The sequence below is a fragment of the Leptodactylus fuscus genome, chromosome 1 (genome assembly GCF_031893055.1).
Source record: "Leptodactylus fuscus isolate aLepFus1 chromosome 1, aLepFus1.hap2, whole genome shotgun sequence".
In the NCBI taxonomy this organism is placed as follows: domain Eukaryota; kingdom Metazoa; phylum Chordata; class Amphibia; order Anura; family Leptodactylidae; genus Leptodactylus; species Leptodactylus fuscus.
In genome coordinates, this window is record NC_134265.1 from 296,821,331 (window position 1) to 296,833,814 (window position 12,484).

At 42.4% G+C, this 12,484-nt stretch overlaps 20 non-coding genes across 20 annotated transcripts; all 20 read right to left on the reverse strand.

Moving 5' to 3' along the window:
• Positions 1-672: 672 nt before the first annotated feature.
• TRNAC-GCA (transfer RNA cysteine (anticodon GCA)) lies at positions 673-744 on the reverse strand. The gene has a single exon. It is a non-coding gene; the product is annotated as a tRNA-Cys (tRNA).
• Positions 745-1,313: 569 nt separating this feature from the next.
• On the reverse strand, positions 1,314-1,385 carry TRNAC-GCA (transfer RNA cysteine (anticodon GCA)). The gene has a single exon. It is a non-coding gene; the product is annotated as a tRNA-Cys (tRNA).
• A 297-nt stretch (positions 1,386-1,682) lies between these two features.
• Positions 1,683-1,754, reverse strand: TRNAC-GCA (transfer RNA cysteine (anticodon GCA)). Its single transcript has one exon. It is a non-coding gene; the product is annotated as a tRNA-Cys (tRNA).
• Positions 1,755-2,515: 761 nt separating this feature from the next.
• Positions 2,516-2,587, reverse strand: TRNAC-GCA (transfer RNA cysteine (anticodon GCA)). Its single transcript has one exon. It is a non-coding gene; the product is annotated as a tRNA-Cys (tRNA).
• A 569-nt stretch (positions 2,588-3,156) lies between these two features.
• Positions 3,157-3,228, reverse strand: TRNAC-GCA (transfer RNA cysteine (anticodon GCA)). Its single transcript has one exon. It is a non-coding gene; the product is annotated as a tRNA-Cys (tRNA).
• A 300-nt stretch (positions 3,229-3,528) lies between these two features.
• On the reverse strand, positions 3,529-3,600 carry TRNAC-GCA (transfer RNA cysteine (anticodon GCA)). Its single transcript has one exon. It is a non-coding gene; the product is annotated as a tRNA-Cys (tRNA).
• Positions 3,601-4,361: 761 nt separating this feature from the next.
• On the reverse strand, positions 4,362-4,433 carry TRNAC-GCA (transfer RNA cysteine (anticodon GCA)). Its single transcript has one exon. It is a non-coding gene; the product is annotated as a tRNA-Cys (tRNA).
• Positions 4,434-5,002: 569 nt separating this feature from the next.
• Positions 5,003-5,074, reverse strand: TRNAC-GCA (transfer RNA cysteine (anticodon GCA)). Its single transcript has one exon. It is a non-coding gene; the product is annotated as a tRNA-Cys (tRNA).
• A 300-nt stretch (positions 5,075-5,374) lies between these two features.
• TRNAC-GCA (transfer RNA cysteine (anticodon GCA)) lies at positions 5,375-5,446 on the reverse strand. The gene has a single exon. It is a non-coding gene; the product is annotated as a tRNA-Cys (tRNA).
• A 761-nt stretch (positions 5,447-6,207) lies between these two features.
• Positions 6,208-6,279, reverse strand: TRNAC-GCA (transfer RNA cysteine (anticodon GCA)). Its single transcript has one exon. It is a non-coding gene; the product is annotated as a tRNA-Cys (tRNA).
• A 569-nt stretch (positions 6,280-6,848) lies between these two features.
• Positions 6,849-6,920, reverse strand: TRNAC-GCA (transfer RNA cysteine (anticodon GCA)). The gene has a single exon. It is a non-coding gene; the product is annotated as a tRNA-Cys (tRNA).
• A 300-nt stretch (positions 6,921-7,220) lies between these two features.
• TRNAC-GCA (transfer RNA cysteine (anticodon GCA)) lies at positions 7,221-7,292 on the reverse strand. Its single transcript has one exon. It is a non-coding gene; the product is annotated as a tRNA-Cys (tRNA).
• Positions 7,293-8,053: 761 nt separating this feature from the next.
• Positions 8,054-8,125, reverse strand: TRNAC-GCA (transfer RNA cysteine (anticodon GCA)). The gene has a single exon. It is a non-coding gene; the product is annotated as a tRNA-Cys (tRNA).
• Positions 8,126-8,694: 569 nt separating this feature from the next.
• TRNAC-GCA (transfer RNA cysteine (anticodon GCA)) lies at positions 8,695-8,766 on the reverse strand. Its single transcript has one exon. It is a non-coding gene; the product is annotated as a tRNA-Cys (tRNA).
• A 300-nt stretch (positions 8,767-9,066) lies between these two features.
• On the reverse strand, positions 9,067-9,138 carry TRNAC-GCA (transfer RNA cysteine (anticodon GCA)). Its single transcript has one exon. It is a non-coding gene; the product is annotated as a tRNA-Cys (tRNA).
• A 761-nt stretch (positions 9,139-9,899) lies between these two features.
• TRNAC-GCA (transfer RNA cysteine (anticodon GCA)) lies at positions 9,900-9,971 on the reverse strand. The gene has a single exon. It is a non-coding gene; the product is annotated as a tRNA-Cys (tRNA).
• Positions 9,972-10,540: 569 nt separating this feature from the next.
• TRNAC-GCA (transfer RNA cysteine (anticodon GCA)) lies at positions 10,541-10,612 on the reverse strand. The gene has a single exon. It is a non-coding gene; the product is annotated as a tRNA-Cys (tRNA).
• Positions 10,613-10,912: 300 nt separating this feature from the next.
• Positions 10,913-10,984, reverse strand: TRNAC-GCA (transfer RNA cysteine (anticodon GCA)). The gene has a single exon. It is a non-coding gene; the product is annotated as a tRNA-Cys (tRNA).
• Positions 10,985-11,745: 761 nt separating this feature from the next.
• TRNAC-GCA (transfer RNA cysteine (anticodon GCA)) lies at positions 11,746-11,817 on the reverse strand. Its single transcript has one exon. It is a non-coding gene; the product is annotated as a tRNA-Cys (tRNA).
• Positions 11,818-12,386: 569 nt separating this feature from the next.
• TRNAC-GCA (transfer RNA cysteine (anticodon GCA)) lies at positions 12,387-12,458 on the reverse strand. The gene has a single exon. It is a non-coding gene; the product is annotated as a tRNA-Cys (tRNA).
• Positions 12,459-12,484: the final 26 nt, after the last annotated feature.

Consider the following 12,484-nt stretch of genomic DNA (forward strand, 5'->3'; position numbering starts at 1 on the left):
TATTTACATGGATGGGGAAATGGAAGTGCTATAAATTTTGGTATGTGATGAAAGAGAAAAATTCAAGAAATGTCTCCCAGCGAGAATTTGAAAAGGCGCGAGTACAACAGAACTCAGGGCCAGTCGAAATTGGGTATACAGAGGGAAAGAGGGAGGGACGAAGGGCAGCACGTTACGGTGGGAGATGTACCTCTTTGGAGCAACCGGAATGCCCTGGTCGATCCAAAGAGCTCACTTGCATATTGTCAAAAGCGGAGATATCTGGGCAACGGAGACACCCTGGGCTAGGGAGACACCCTAACCCTTCTATCTGCCGGACTAAGCTGATCTGCTGGCTTTCATGACAGACTCCATTTCATGTGTCTTCAACTTTACTGCATTATTACAAGCACTTGAAATGTCCCGAAGAGACTTATATTGACAAATCTCTTTTTCACTTTTCTAATCTTCAAATGAACTTCATAGATGAAAAAATTCTCCTTTATTGACATGATAGAATCATGATTTCCAAAATATTTGCCATGGGCTCCTAACGGTTAATTCTAAAAAATCGCCAAAGGATGGCAAGTGCGACCATGCCTAGAGAAGTATCATGTCATTTAGCATTTTCATGATATCATTAGCAGGTTAAAACCAAAAGACATTTTTAAATCTTCAACCCAAACTTGCACAAGGGGGCACTCGGATTTGAACCGAGGACCTCTTGATCTGCAGTCAAATGCTCTACCACTGAGCTATACCCCCCAAGTACACCAGCAGAGCTTTATAGCCAGTCTGCCTGCTTGCTGACACATAAAGGGCGTTTCTCAGCAGCAAATTTGCTATAAATATAATGAAAGTACCTTGCTGTGGGGCTTCTTCAGTTTCCAAATATGCCTCTGTTCTTCAGCTTTGGAGCCCCATTTTCAAGTAAGTGGCAGTTTTATTCATATGAAAGCGAGGGGAAAAGTGCATTGGGGGCGGCTCTTGGCTTGACTGGGCTTTGGTCTCAGCATTAGATTCCCAGGCAAAGCACTTTCGTCTCATTTTTATCTGCAGAAAATCATACATGTCCTTGAAAACTGGTCTGCGAAGCTGCATAGCAGAGACATAAGTGGAAAGTGCACGAGCACCACTACACTATACTGTAAGTAGGTTTATGATAAATCTTCTGCTAATAGGCTCAATTTAACCTCTCTAGCACTTTATAAACAGGATACCTCTTCTCACTGCTGCAGTCATACTAATTCATTTTTACATAACACCTTTGTCTATTCGCAATCCTTAAACTACCCACACAAAAGTTTATCAAACTGTCAAGAGAAACTAGCACAAGGGGGTACTCGGATTTGAACCGAGGACCTCTTGATCTGCAGTCAAATGCTCTACCGCTGAGCTATACCCCCAATCCACAACAAATTGCATGTGAATGAAATGATACAATGACTTGAACCTTGGCCTGCACAGCTGCATAGCAGAGGCATATTTGGAAAGTGCACAAGAATTACACTATACTGGGATTAGGTTAATAACAAACTTTCTGCTGTCAGACTCCCTTTAACTTCTCTAGAATTTTACATATGACAAACGTGTTCCCACTGTTGCAGTCGAGTTAATTCATTTTTACATAATAGCATCATCTATTCGTAGTCGTTAAACCATCGACACAACGGTTTTTAAAAGCTTCAAGTGAAGCTCGAACAAGGGGGCACTCGGATTTGAACCAAGGACCTCTTGAACTGCAGTCAAATGCTCTCCCACTGAGCTATACCCCCAACCTTAGGACACTGAGATCGCGAGAAATGTGTACCCCAAAATACTACCATTAAACGATAGTACTTGACCCAAAGAAAAAGCACTCGTCTATTTACATGGATGGGGAAATGGAAGTGCTATAAATTTTGGTATGTGATGAAAGAGAAAAATTCAAGAAATGTCTCCCAGCGAGAATTTGAAAAGGGGCGAGTACAACAGATCTCAGGACCAGTCGAAATTGGGTATACAGAGGGAAAGAGGGAGGGACGAAGGGCAGCACGTTACGGTGGGAGATGTACCTCTTTGGAGCAACCGGAATGCCCTGGTCGATCCGAAGTGCTCACTTGCATATTGTCAAAAGCGGAGATATCTTTGCAACGGAGACACCCTGGGCTAGGGAGACACCCTAACCCTTCTATCTGCCGGACTAAGCTGATCTGCTGGCTTTCATGACAGACTCCATTTCATGTGTCTTCAACTTTACTGCATTATTACAAGCACTTGAAATGTCCCGAAGAGACTTATATTGACAAATCTCTTTTTCACTTTTCTAATCTTCAAATGAACTTCATAGATGAAAAAATTCTCCTTTATTGACATGATAGAATCATGATTTCCAAAATATTTGCCATGGGCTCCTAACGGTTAATTCTAAAAAATCGCCAAAGGATGGCAAGTGCGACCATGCCTAGAGAAGTATCATGTCATTTAGCATTTTCATGATATCATTAGCAGGTTAAAACCAAAAGACATTTTTAAATCTTCAACCCAAACTTGCTTAAGGGGGCACTCGGATTTGAACCGAGGACCTCTTGATCTGCAGTCAAATGCTCTACCACTGAGCTATACCCCCCAAGTACACCAGCAGAGCTTTCTAGCCAGTCTGCCTGCTTGCTGACACATAAAGGGCGTTTCTCAGCAGCAAATTTGCTATAAATATAATGAAAGTACCTTGCTGTGGGGCTTCTTCAGTTTCCAAATATGCCTCTGTTCTTCAGCTTTGGAGCCCCATTTTCAAGTAAGTGGCAGTTTTATTCATATGAAAGCGAGGGGAAAAGTGCATTGGGGGCGGCTCTTGGCTTGACTGGGCTTTGGTCTCAGCATTAGATTTCCAGGCAAAGCACTTTCGTCTCATTTTTATCTGCAGAAAATCATACATGTCCTTGAAAACTGGTCTGCGAAGCTGCATAGCAGAGACATAAGTGGAAAGTGCACGAGCACCACTACACTATACTGTAAGTAGGTTTATGATAAATCTTCTGCTAATAGGCTCAATTTAACCTCTCTAGCACTTTATAAACAGGATACCTGTTCTCACTGCTGCAGTCGTGCTAATTCATTTTTACATAACACCTTTGTCTATTCGCAATCCTTAAACTACCCACACAAAGGTTTATCAAACCGACAAGAGAAATTAGCACAAGGGGGCACTCGGATTTGAACCGAGGACCTCTTGATCTGCAGTCAAAGGCTCTACCGCTGAGCTATACCCCCAAACCACAACAAAGTGCATGTGAATGAAATGATACAATGACTTGAACCTTGGCCTGCACAGCTGCATAGCAGAGGCATATTTGGAAAGTGCACAAGAATTACTACACTATACTGGGATTAGGTTAATAACAAACTTTCTGCTGTCAGACTCCCTTTAACTTCTCTAGAATTTTACATATGACAAATGTGTTCCCACTGTTGCAGTCGAGTTAATTCATTTTTACATAATAGCATCATCTATTCGTAGTCGTTAAACCATCGACACAACGGTTTTTAAAAGCTTCAAGTGAAGCTCGAACAAGGGGGCACTCGGATTTGAACCAAGGACCTCTTGATCTGCAGTCAAATGCTCTCCCACTGAGCTATACCCCCAACCTTAGGACACTGAGATCGCGAGAAATGTGTAGCCCAAAATACTACCATTAAACGATAGTACTTGACCCAAAGAAAAAGCCCTCGTCTATTTACATGGATGGGGAAATGGAAGTGCTATAAATTTTGGTATGTGATGAAAGAGAAAAATTCAAGAAATGTCTCCCAGCGAGAATTTGAAAAGGCGCGAGTACAACAGAACTCAGGGCCAGTCGAAATTGGGTATACAGAGGGAAAGAGGGAGGGACGAAGGGCAGCACGTTACGGTGGGAGATGTACCTCTTTGGAGCAACCGGAATGCCCTGGTCGATCCAAAGAGCTCACTTGCATATTGTCAAAAGCGGAGATATCTGGGCAACGGAGACACCCTGGGCTAGGGAGACACCCTAACCCTTCTATCTGCCGGACTAAGCTGATCTGCTGGCTTTCATGACAGACTCCATTTCATGTGTCTTCAACTTTACTGCATTATTACAAGCACTTGAAATGTCCCGAAGAGACTTATATTGACAAATCTCTTTTTCACTTTTCTAATCTTCAAATGAACTTCATAGATGAAAAAATTTTCCTTTATTGACATGATAGAATCATGATTTCCAAAATATTTGCCATGGGCTCCTAACGGTTAATTCTAAAAAATCGCCAAAGGATGGCAAGTGCGACCATGCCTAGAGAAGTATAATGTCATTTAGCATTTTCATGATATCATTAGCAGGTTAAAACCAAAAGACATTTTTAAATCTTCAACCCAAACTTGCACAAGGGGGCACTCGGATTTGAACCGAGGACCTCTTGATCTGCAGTCAAATGCTCTACCACTGAGCTATACCCCCCAAGTACACCAGCAGAGCTTTCTAGCCAGTCTGCCTGCTTGCTGACACATAAAGGGCGTTTCTCAGCAGCAAATTTGCTATAAATATAATGAAAGTACCTTGCTGTGGGGCTTCTTCAGTTTCCCAATATGCCTCTGTTCTTCAGCTTTGGAGCCCCATTTTCAAGTAAGTGGCAGTTTTATTCATATGAAAGCGAGGGGAAAAGTGCATTGGGGGCGGCTCTTGGCTTGACTGGGCTTTGGTCTCAGCATTAGATTCCCAGGCAAAGCACTTTCGTCTCATTTTTATCTGCAGAAAATCATACATGTCCTTGAAAACTGGTCTGCGAAGCTGCATAGCAGAGACATAAGTGGAAAGTGCACGAGCACCACTACACTATACTGTATGTAGGTTTATGATAAATCTTCTGCTAATAGGCTCAATTTAACCTCTCTAGCACTTTATAAACAGGATACCTGTTCTCACTGCTGCAGTCGTGCTAATTCATTTTTACATAACACCTTTGTCTATTCGCAATCCTTAAACTACCCACACAAAGGTTTATCAAACCGTCAAGAGAAACTAGCACAAGGGGGCACTCGGATTTGAACCGAGGACCTCTTGATCTGCAGTCAAATGCACTACCGCTGAGCTATACCCCCAATCCACAACAAATTGCATGTGAATGAAATGATACAATGACTTGAACCTTGGCCTGCACAGCTGCATAGCAGAGGCATATTTGGAAAGTGCACAAGAATTACTACACTATACTGGGATTAGGTTAATAACAAACTTTCTGCTGTCAGACTCCCTTTAACTTCTCTAGAATTTTACATATGACAAATGTGTTCCCACTGTTGCAGTCGAGTTAATTCATTTTTACACAATAGCATCATCTATTCGTAGTCGTTAAACCATCGACACAACGGTTTTTAAAAGCTTCAAGTGAAGCTCAAACAAGGGGGCACTCGGATTTGAACCAAGGACCTCTTGATCTGCAGTCAAATGCTCTCCCACTGAGCTATACCCCCAACCTTAGGACACTGAGATCGCGAGAAATGTGTACCCCAAAATACTACCATTAGACGATAGTACTTGACCCAAAGAAAAAGCCCTCGTCTATTTACATGGATGGGGAAATGGAAGTGCTATAAATTTTGGTATGTGATGAAAGAGAAAAATTCAAGAAATGTCTCCCAGCGAGAATTTGAAAAGGGGCGAGTACAACAGAACTCAGGGCCAGTCGAAATTGGGTATACAGAGGGAAAGAGGGAGGGACGAAGGGCAGCACGTTACGGTGGGAGATGTACCTCTTTGGAGCAACCGGAATGCCCTGGTCGATCCGAAGAGCTCACTTGCATATTGTCAAAAGCGGAGATATCTGGGCAACGGAGACACCCTGGGCTAGGGAGACACCCTAACCCTTCTATCTGCCGGACTAAGCTGATCTGCTGGCTTTCATGACAGACTCCATTTCATGTGTCTTCAACTTTACTGCATTATTACAAGCACTTGAAATGTCCCGAAGAGACTTATATTGACAAATCTCTTTTTCACTTTTCTAATCTTCAAATGAACTTCATAGATGAAAAAATTCTCCTTTATTGACATGATAGAATCATGATTTCCAAAATATTTTCCATGGGCTCCTAACGGTTAATTCTAAAAAATCGCCAAAGGATGGCAAGTGCGACCATGCCTAGAGAAGTATCATGTCATTTAGCATTTTCATGATATCATTAGCAGGTTAAAACCAAAAGACGTTTTTAAATCTTCAACCCAAACTTGAACAAGGGGGCACTCGGATTTGAGCCGAGGACCTCTTGATCTGCAGTCAAATGCTCTACCACTGAGCTACACCCCGCAAGTACACCAGCAGAGCTTTCTAGCCAGTCTGCCTGCTTGCTGACACATAAAGGGCGTTTCTCAGCAGCAAATTTGCTATAAATATAATGAAAGTACCTTGCTGTGGGGCTTCTTCAGTTTCCAAATATGCCTCTGTTCTTCAGCTTTGGAGCCCCATTTTCAAGTAAGTGGCAGTTTTATTCATATGAAAGCGAGGGGAAAAGTGCATTGGGGGCGGCTCTTGGCTTGACTGGGCTTTGGTCTCAGCATTAGATTCCCAGGCAAAGCACTTTCGTCTCATTTTTATCTGCAGAAAATCATACATGTCCTTGAAAACTGGTCTGCGAAGCTGCATAGCAGAGACATAAGTGGAAAGTGCACGAGCACCACTACACTATACTGTAAGTAGGTTTATGATAAATCTTCTGCTAATAGGCTCAATTTAACCTCTCTAGCACTTTATAAACAGGATACCTGTTCTCACTGCTGCAGTCGTGCTAATTCATTTTTACATAACACCTTTGTCTATTCGCAATCCTTAAACTACCCACACAAAGGTTTATCAAACCGTCAAGAGAAACTAGCACAAGGGGGCACTCGGATTTGAACCGAGGACCTCTTGATCTGCAGTCAAATGCTCTACCGCTGAGCTATACCCCCAACCCACAACAAATTGCATGTGAATGAAATGATACAATGACTTGAACCTTGGCCTGCACAGCTGCATAGCAGAGGCATATTTGGAAAGTGCACAAGAATTACTACACTATACTGGGATTAGGTTAATAACAAACTTTCTGCTGTCAGACTCCCTTTAACTTCTCTAGAATTTTACATATGACAAATGTGTTCCCACTGTTGCAGTCGAGTTAATTCATTTTTACATAATAGCATCATCTATTCGTAGTCGTTAAACCATCGACACAACGGTTTTTAAAAGCTTCAAGTGAAGCTCGAACAAGGGGGCACTCGGATTTGAACCAAGGACCTCTTGATCTGCAGTCAAATGCTCTCCCACTGAGCTATACCCCCAACCTTAGGACACTGAGATCGCGAGAAATGTGTACCCCAAAATACTACCATTAAACGATAGTACTTGACCCAAAGAAAAAGCCCTCGTCTATTTACATGGATGGGGAAATGGAAGTGCTATAAATTTTGGTATGTGATGGAAGAGAAAAATTCAAGAAATGTCTCCCAGCGAGAATTTGAAAAGGCGCGAGTACAACAGATCTCAGGGCCAGTCGAAATTGGGTATACAGAGGGAAAGAGGGAGGGACGAAGGGCAGCACGTTACGGTGGGAGATGTACCTCTTTGGACTAACCGGAATGCCCTGGTCGATCCGAAGAGCTCACTTGCATATTGTCAAAAGCGGAGATATCTTTGCAACGGAGACACCCTGGGCTAGGGAGACACCCTAACCCTTCTATCTGCCGGATTAAGCTGATCTGCTGGCTTTCATGACAGACTCCATTTCATGTGTCTTCAACTTTACTGCATTATTACAAGCACTTGAAATGTCCCGAAGAGACTTATATTGACAAATCTCTTTTTCACTTTTCTAATCTTCAAATGAACTTCATAGATGAAAAAATTCTCCTTTATTGACATGATAGAATCATGATTTCCAAAATATTTGCCATGGGCTCCTAACGGTTAATTCTAAAAAATCGCCAAAGGATGGCAAGTGCGACCATGCCTAGAGAAGTATCATGTCATTTAGCATTTTCATGATATCATTAGCAGGTTAAAACCAAAAGACATTTTTAAATCTTCAACCCAAACTTGCACAAGGGGGCACTCGGATTTGAACCGAGGACCTCTTGATCTGCAGTCAAATGCTCTACCACTGAGCTATACCCCCCAAGTACACCAGCAGAGCTTTCTAGCCAGTCTGCCTGCTTGCTGACACATAAAGGGCGTTTCTCAGCAGCAAATTTGCTATAAATATAATGAAAGTACCTTGCTGTGGGGCTTCTTCAGTTTCCAAATATGCTTCTGTTCTTCAGCTTTGGAGCCCCATTTTCAAGTAAGTGGCAGTTTTATTCATATGAAAGCGAGGGGAAAAGTGCATTGGGGGCGGCTCTTGGCTTGACTGGGCTTTGGTCTCAGCATTAGATTTCCAGGCAAAGCACTTTCGTCTCATTTTTATCTGCAGAAAATCATACATGTCCTTGAAAACTGGTCTGCGAAGCTGCATAGCAGAGACATAAGTGGAAAGTGCACGAGCACCACTACACTATACTGTAAGTAGGTTTATGATAAATCTTCTGCTAATAGGCTCAATTTAACCTCTCTAGCACTTTATAAACAGGATACCTGTTCTCACTGCTGCAGTCGTGCTAATTTATTTTTACATAACACCTTTGTCTATTCGCAATCCGTAAACTACCCACACAAAGGTTTATCAAACCGTCAAGAGGAACTAGCACAAGGGGGCACTCGGATTTGAACCGAGGACCTCTTGATCTGCAGTCAAATGCTCTACCGCTGAGCTATACCCCCAATCCACAACAAATTGCATGTGAATGAAATGATACAATGACTTGAACCTTGGCCTGCACAGCTGCATAGCAGAGGCATATTTGGAAAGTGCACAAGAATTACTACATTATACTGGGATTAGGTTAATAACAAACTTTCTGCTGTCAGACTCCCTTTAACTTCTCTAGAATTTTACATATGACAAATGTGTTCCCACTGTTGCAGTCGAGTTAATTCATTTTTACATAATAGCATCATCTATTCGTAGTCGTTAAACCATCGACACAACGGTTTTTAAAAGCTTCAAGTGAAGCTCGAACAAGGGGGCACTCGGATTTGAACCAAGGACCTCTTGATCTGCAGTCAAATGCTCTCCCACTGAGCTATACCCCCAACCTTAGGACACTGAGATCGCGAGAAATGTGTAGCCCAAAATACTACCATTAAACTATAGTACTTGACCCAAAGAAAAAGCCCTCGTCTATTTACATGGATGGGGAAACGGAAGTGCTATAAATTTTGGTATGTGATGAAAGAGAAAAATTCAAGAAATGTCTCCCAGCGAGAATTTGAAAAGGCGCGAGTACAACAGATCTCAGGGCCAGTCGAAATTGGGTATACAGAGGGAAAGAGGGATGGACGAAGGGCAGCACGTTACGGTGGGAGATGTACCTCTTTGGAGCAACCGGAATGCCCTGGTCGATCCGAAGTGCTCACTTGCATATTGTCAAAAGCGGAGATATCTTTGCAACGGAGACACCCTGGGCTAGGGAGACACCCTAACCCTTCTATCTGCCGGACTAAGCTGATCTGCTGGCTTTCATGACAGACTCCATTTCATGTGTCTTCAACTTTACTGCATTATTACAAGCACTTGAAATGTCCCGAAGAGACTTATATTGACAAATCTCTTTTTCACTTTTCTAATCTTCAAATGAACTTCATAGATGAAAAAATTCTCCTTTATTGACATGATAGAATCATGATTTCCAAAATATTTGCCATGGGCTCCTAACGGTTAATTCTAAAAAATCGCCAAAGGATGGCAAGTGCGACCATGCCTAGAGAAGTATCATGTCATTTAGCATTTTCATGATATCATTAGCAGGTTAAAACCAAAAGACATTTTTAAATCTTCAACCCAAACTTGCACAAGGGGGCACTCGGATTTGAACCGAGGACCTCTTGATCTGCAGTCAAATGCTCTACCACTGAGCTATACCCCCCAAGTACACCAGCAGAGCTTTATAGCCAGTCTGCCTGCTTGCTGACACATAAAGGGCGTTTCTCAGCAGCAAATTTGCTATAAATATAATGAAAGTACCTTGCTGTGGGGCTTCTTCAGTTTCCAAATATGCCTCTGTTCTTCAGCTTTGGAGCCCCATTTTCAAGTAAGTGGCAGTTTTATTCATATGAAAGCGAGGGAAAAAGTGCATTGGGGGCGGCTCTTGGCTTGACTGGGCTTTGGTCTCAGCATTAGATTTCCAGGCAAAGCACTTTCGTCTCATTTTTATCTGCAGAAAATCATACATGTCCTTGAAAACTGGTCTGCGAAGCTGCATAGCAGAGACATAAGTGGAAAGTGCACGAGCACCACTACACTATACTGTAAGTAGGTTTATGATAAATCTTCTGCTAATAGGCTCAATTTAACCTCTCTAGCACTTTATAAACAGGATACCTGTTCTCACTGCTGCAGTCGTGCTAATTCATTTTTACATAACACCTTTGTCTATTCGCAATCCTTAAACTACCCACACAAAGGTTTATCAAACCGACAAGAGAAACTAGCACAAGGGGGCACTCGGATTTGAACCGAGGACCTCTTGATCTGCAGTCAAAAGCTCTACCGCTGAGCTATACCCCCAATCCACAACAAATTGCATGTGAATGAAATGATACAATGACTTGAACCTTGGCCTGCACAGCTGCATAGCAGAGGCATATTTGGAAAGTGCACAAGAATTACTACACTATACTGGGATTAGGTTAATAACAAACTTTCTGCTGTCAGACTCCCTTTAACTTCTCTAGAGTTTTACACATGACAAATGTGTTCCCACTGTTGCAGTCGAGTTAATTCATTTTTACATAATAGCATCATCTATTCGTAGTCGTTAAACCATCGACACAACGGTTTTTAAAAGCTTCAAGTGAAGCTCGAACAAGGGGGCACTCGGATTTGAACCAAGGACCTCTTGATCTGCAGTCAAATGCTCTCCCACTGAGCTATACCCCCAACCTTAGGACACTGAGATCGCGAGAAATGTGTAGCCCAAAATACTACCATTAAACGATAGTACTTGACCCAAAGAAAAAGCCCTCGTCTATTTACATGGATGGGGAAATGGAAGTGCTATAAATTTTGGTATGTGATGAAAGAGAAAAATTCAAGAAATGTCTCCCAGCGAGTATTTGAAAAGGCGCGAGTACAACAGATCTCAGGACCAGTCGAAATTGGGTATACAGAGGGAAAGAGGGAGGGACGAAGGGCAGCACGTTACGGTGGGAGATGTACCTCTTTGGAGCAACCGGAATGCCCTGGTCGATCCGAAGTGCTCACTTGCATATTGTCAAAAGCGGAGATATCTTTGCAACGGAGACACCCTGGGCTAGGGAGACACCCTAACCCTTCTATCTGCCGGACTAAGCTGATCTGCTGGCTTTCATGACAGACTCCATTTCATGTGTCTTCAACTTTACTGCATTATTACAAGCACTTGAAATGTCCCGAAGAGACTTATATTGACAAATCTCTTTTTCACTTTTCTAATCTTCAAATGAACTTCATAGATGAAAAAATTCTCCTTTATTGACATGATAGAATCATGATTTCCAAAATATTTGCCATGGGCTCCTAACGGTTAATTCTAAAAAATCGCCAAAGGATGGCAAGTGCGACCATGCCTAGAGAAGTATCATGTCATTTAGCATTTTCATGATATCATTAGCAGGTTAAAACCAAAAGACATTTTTAAATCTTCAACCCAAACTTGCTTAAGGGGGCACTCGGATTTGAACCGAGGACCTCTTGATCTGCAGTCAAATGCTCTACCACTGAGCTATACCCCCCAAGTACACCAGCAGAGCTTTCTAGCCAGTCTGCCTGCTTGCTGACACATAAAGGGCGTTTCTCAGCAGCAAATTTGCTATAAATATAATGAAAGTACCTTGCTGTGGGGCTTCTTCAGTTTCCAAATATGCCTCTGTTCTTCAGCTTTGGAGCCCCATTTTCAAGTAAGTGGCAGTTTTATTCATATGAAAGCGAGGGGAAAAGTGCATTGGGGGCGGCTCTTGGCTTGACTGGGCTTTGGTCTCAGCATTAGATTTCCAGGCAAAGCACTTTCGTCTCATTTTTATCTGCAGAAAATCATACATGTCCTTGAAAACTGGTCTGCGAAGCTGCATAGCAGAGACATAAGTGGAAAGTGCACGAGCACCACTACACTATACTGTAAGTAGGTTTATGATAAATCTTCTGCTAATAGGCTCAATTTAACCTCTCTAGCACTTTATAAACAGGATACCTGTTCTCACTGCTGCAGTCGTGCTAATTCATTTTTACATAACACCTTTGTCTATTCGCAATCCTTAAACTACCCACACAAAGGTTTATCAAACCGTCAAGAGAAATTAGCACAAGGGGGCACTCGGATTTGAACCGAGGACCTCTTGATCTGCAGTCAAAGGCTCTACCGCTGAGCTATACCCCCAAACCACAACAAAGTGCATGTGAATG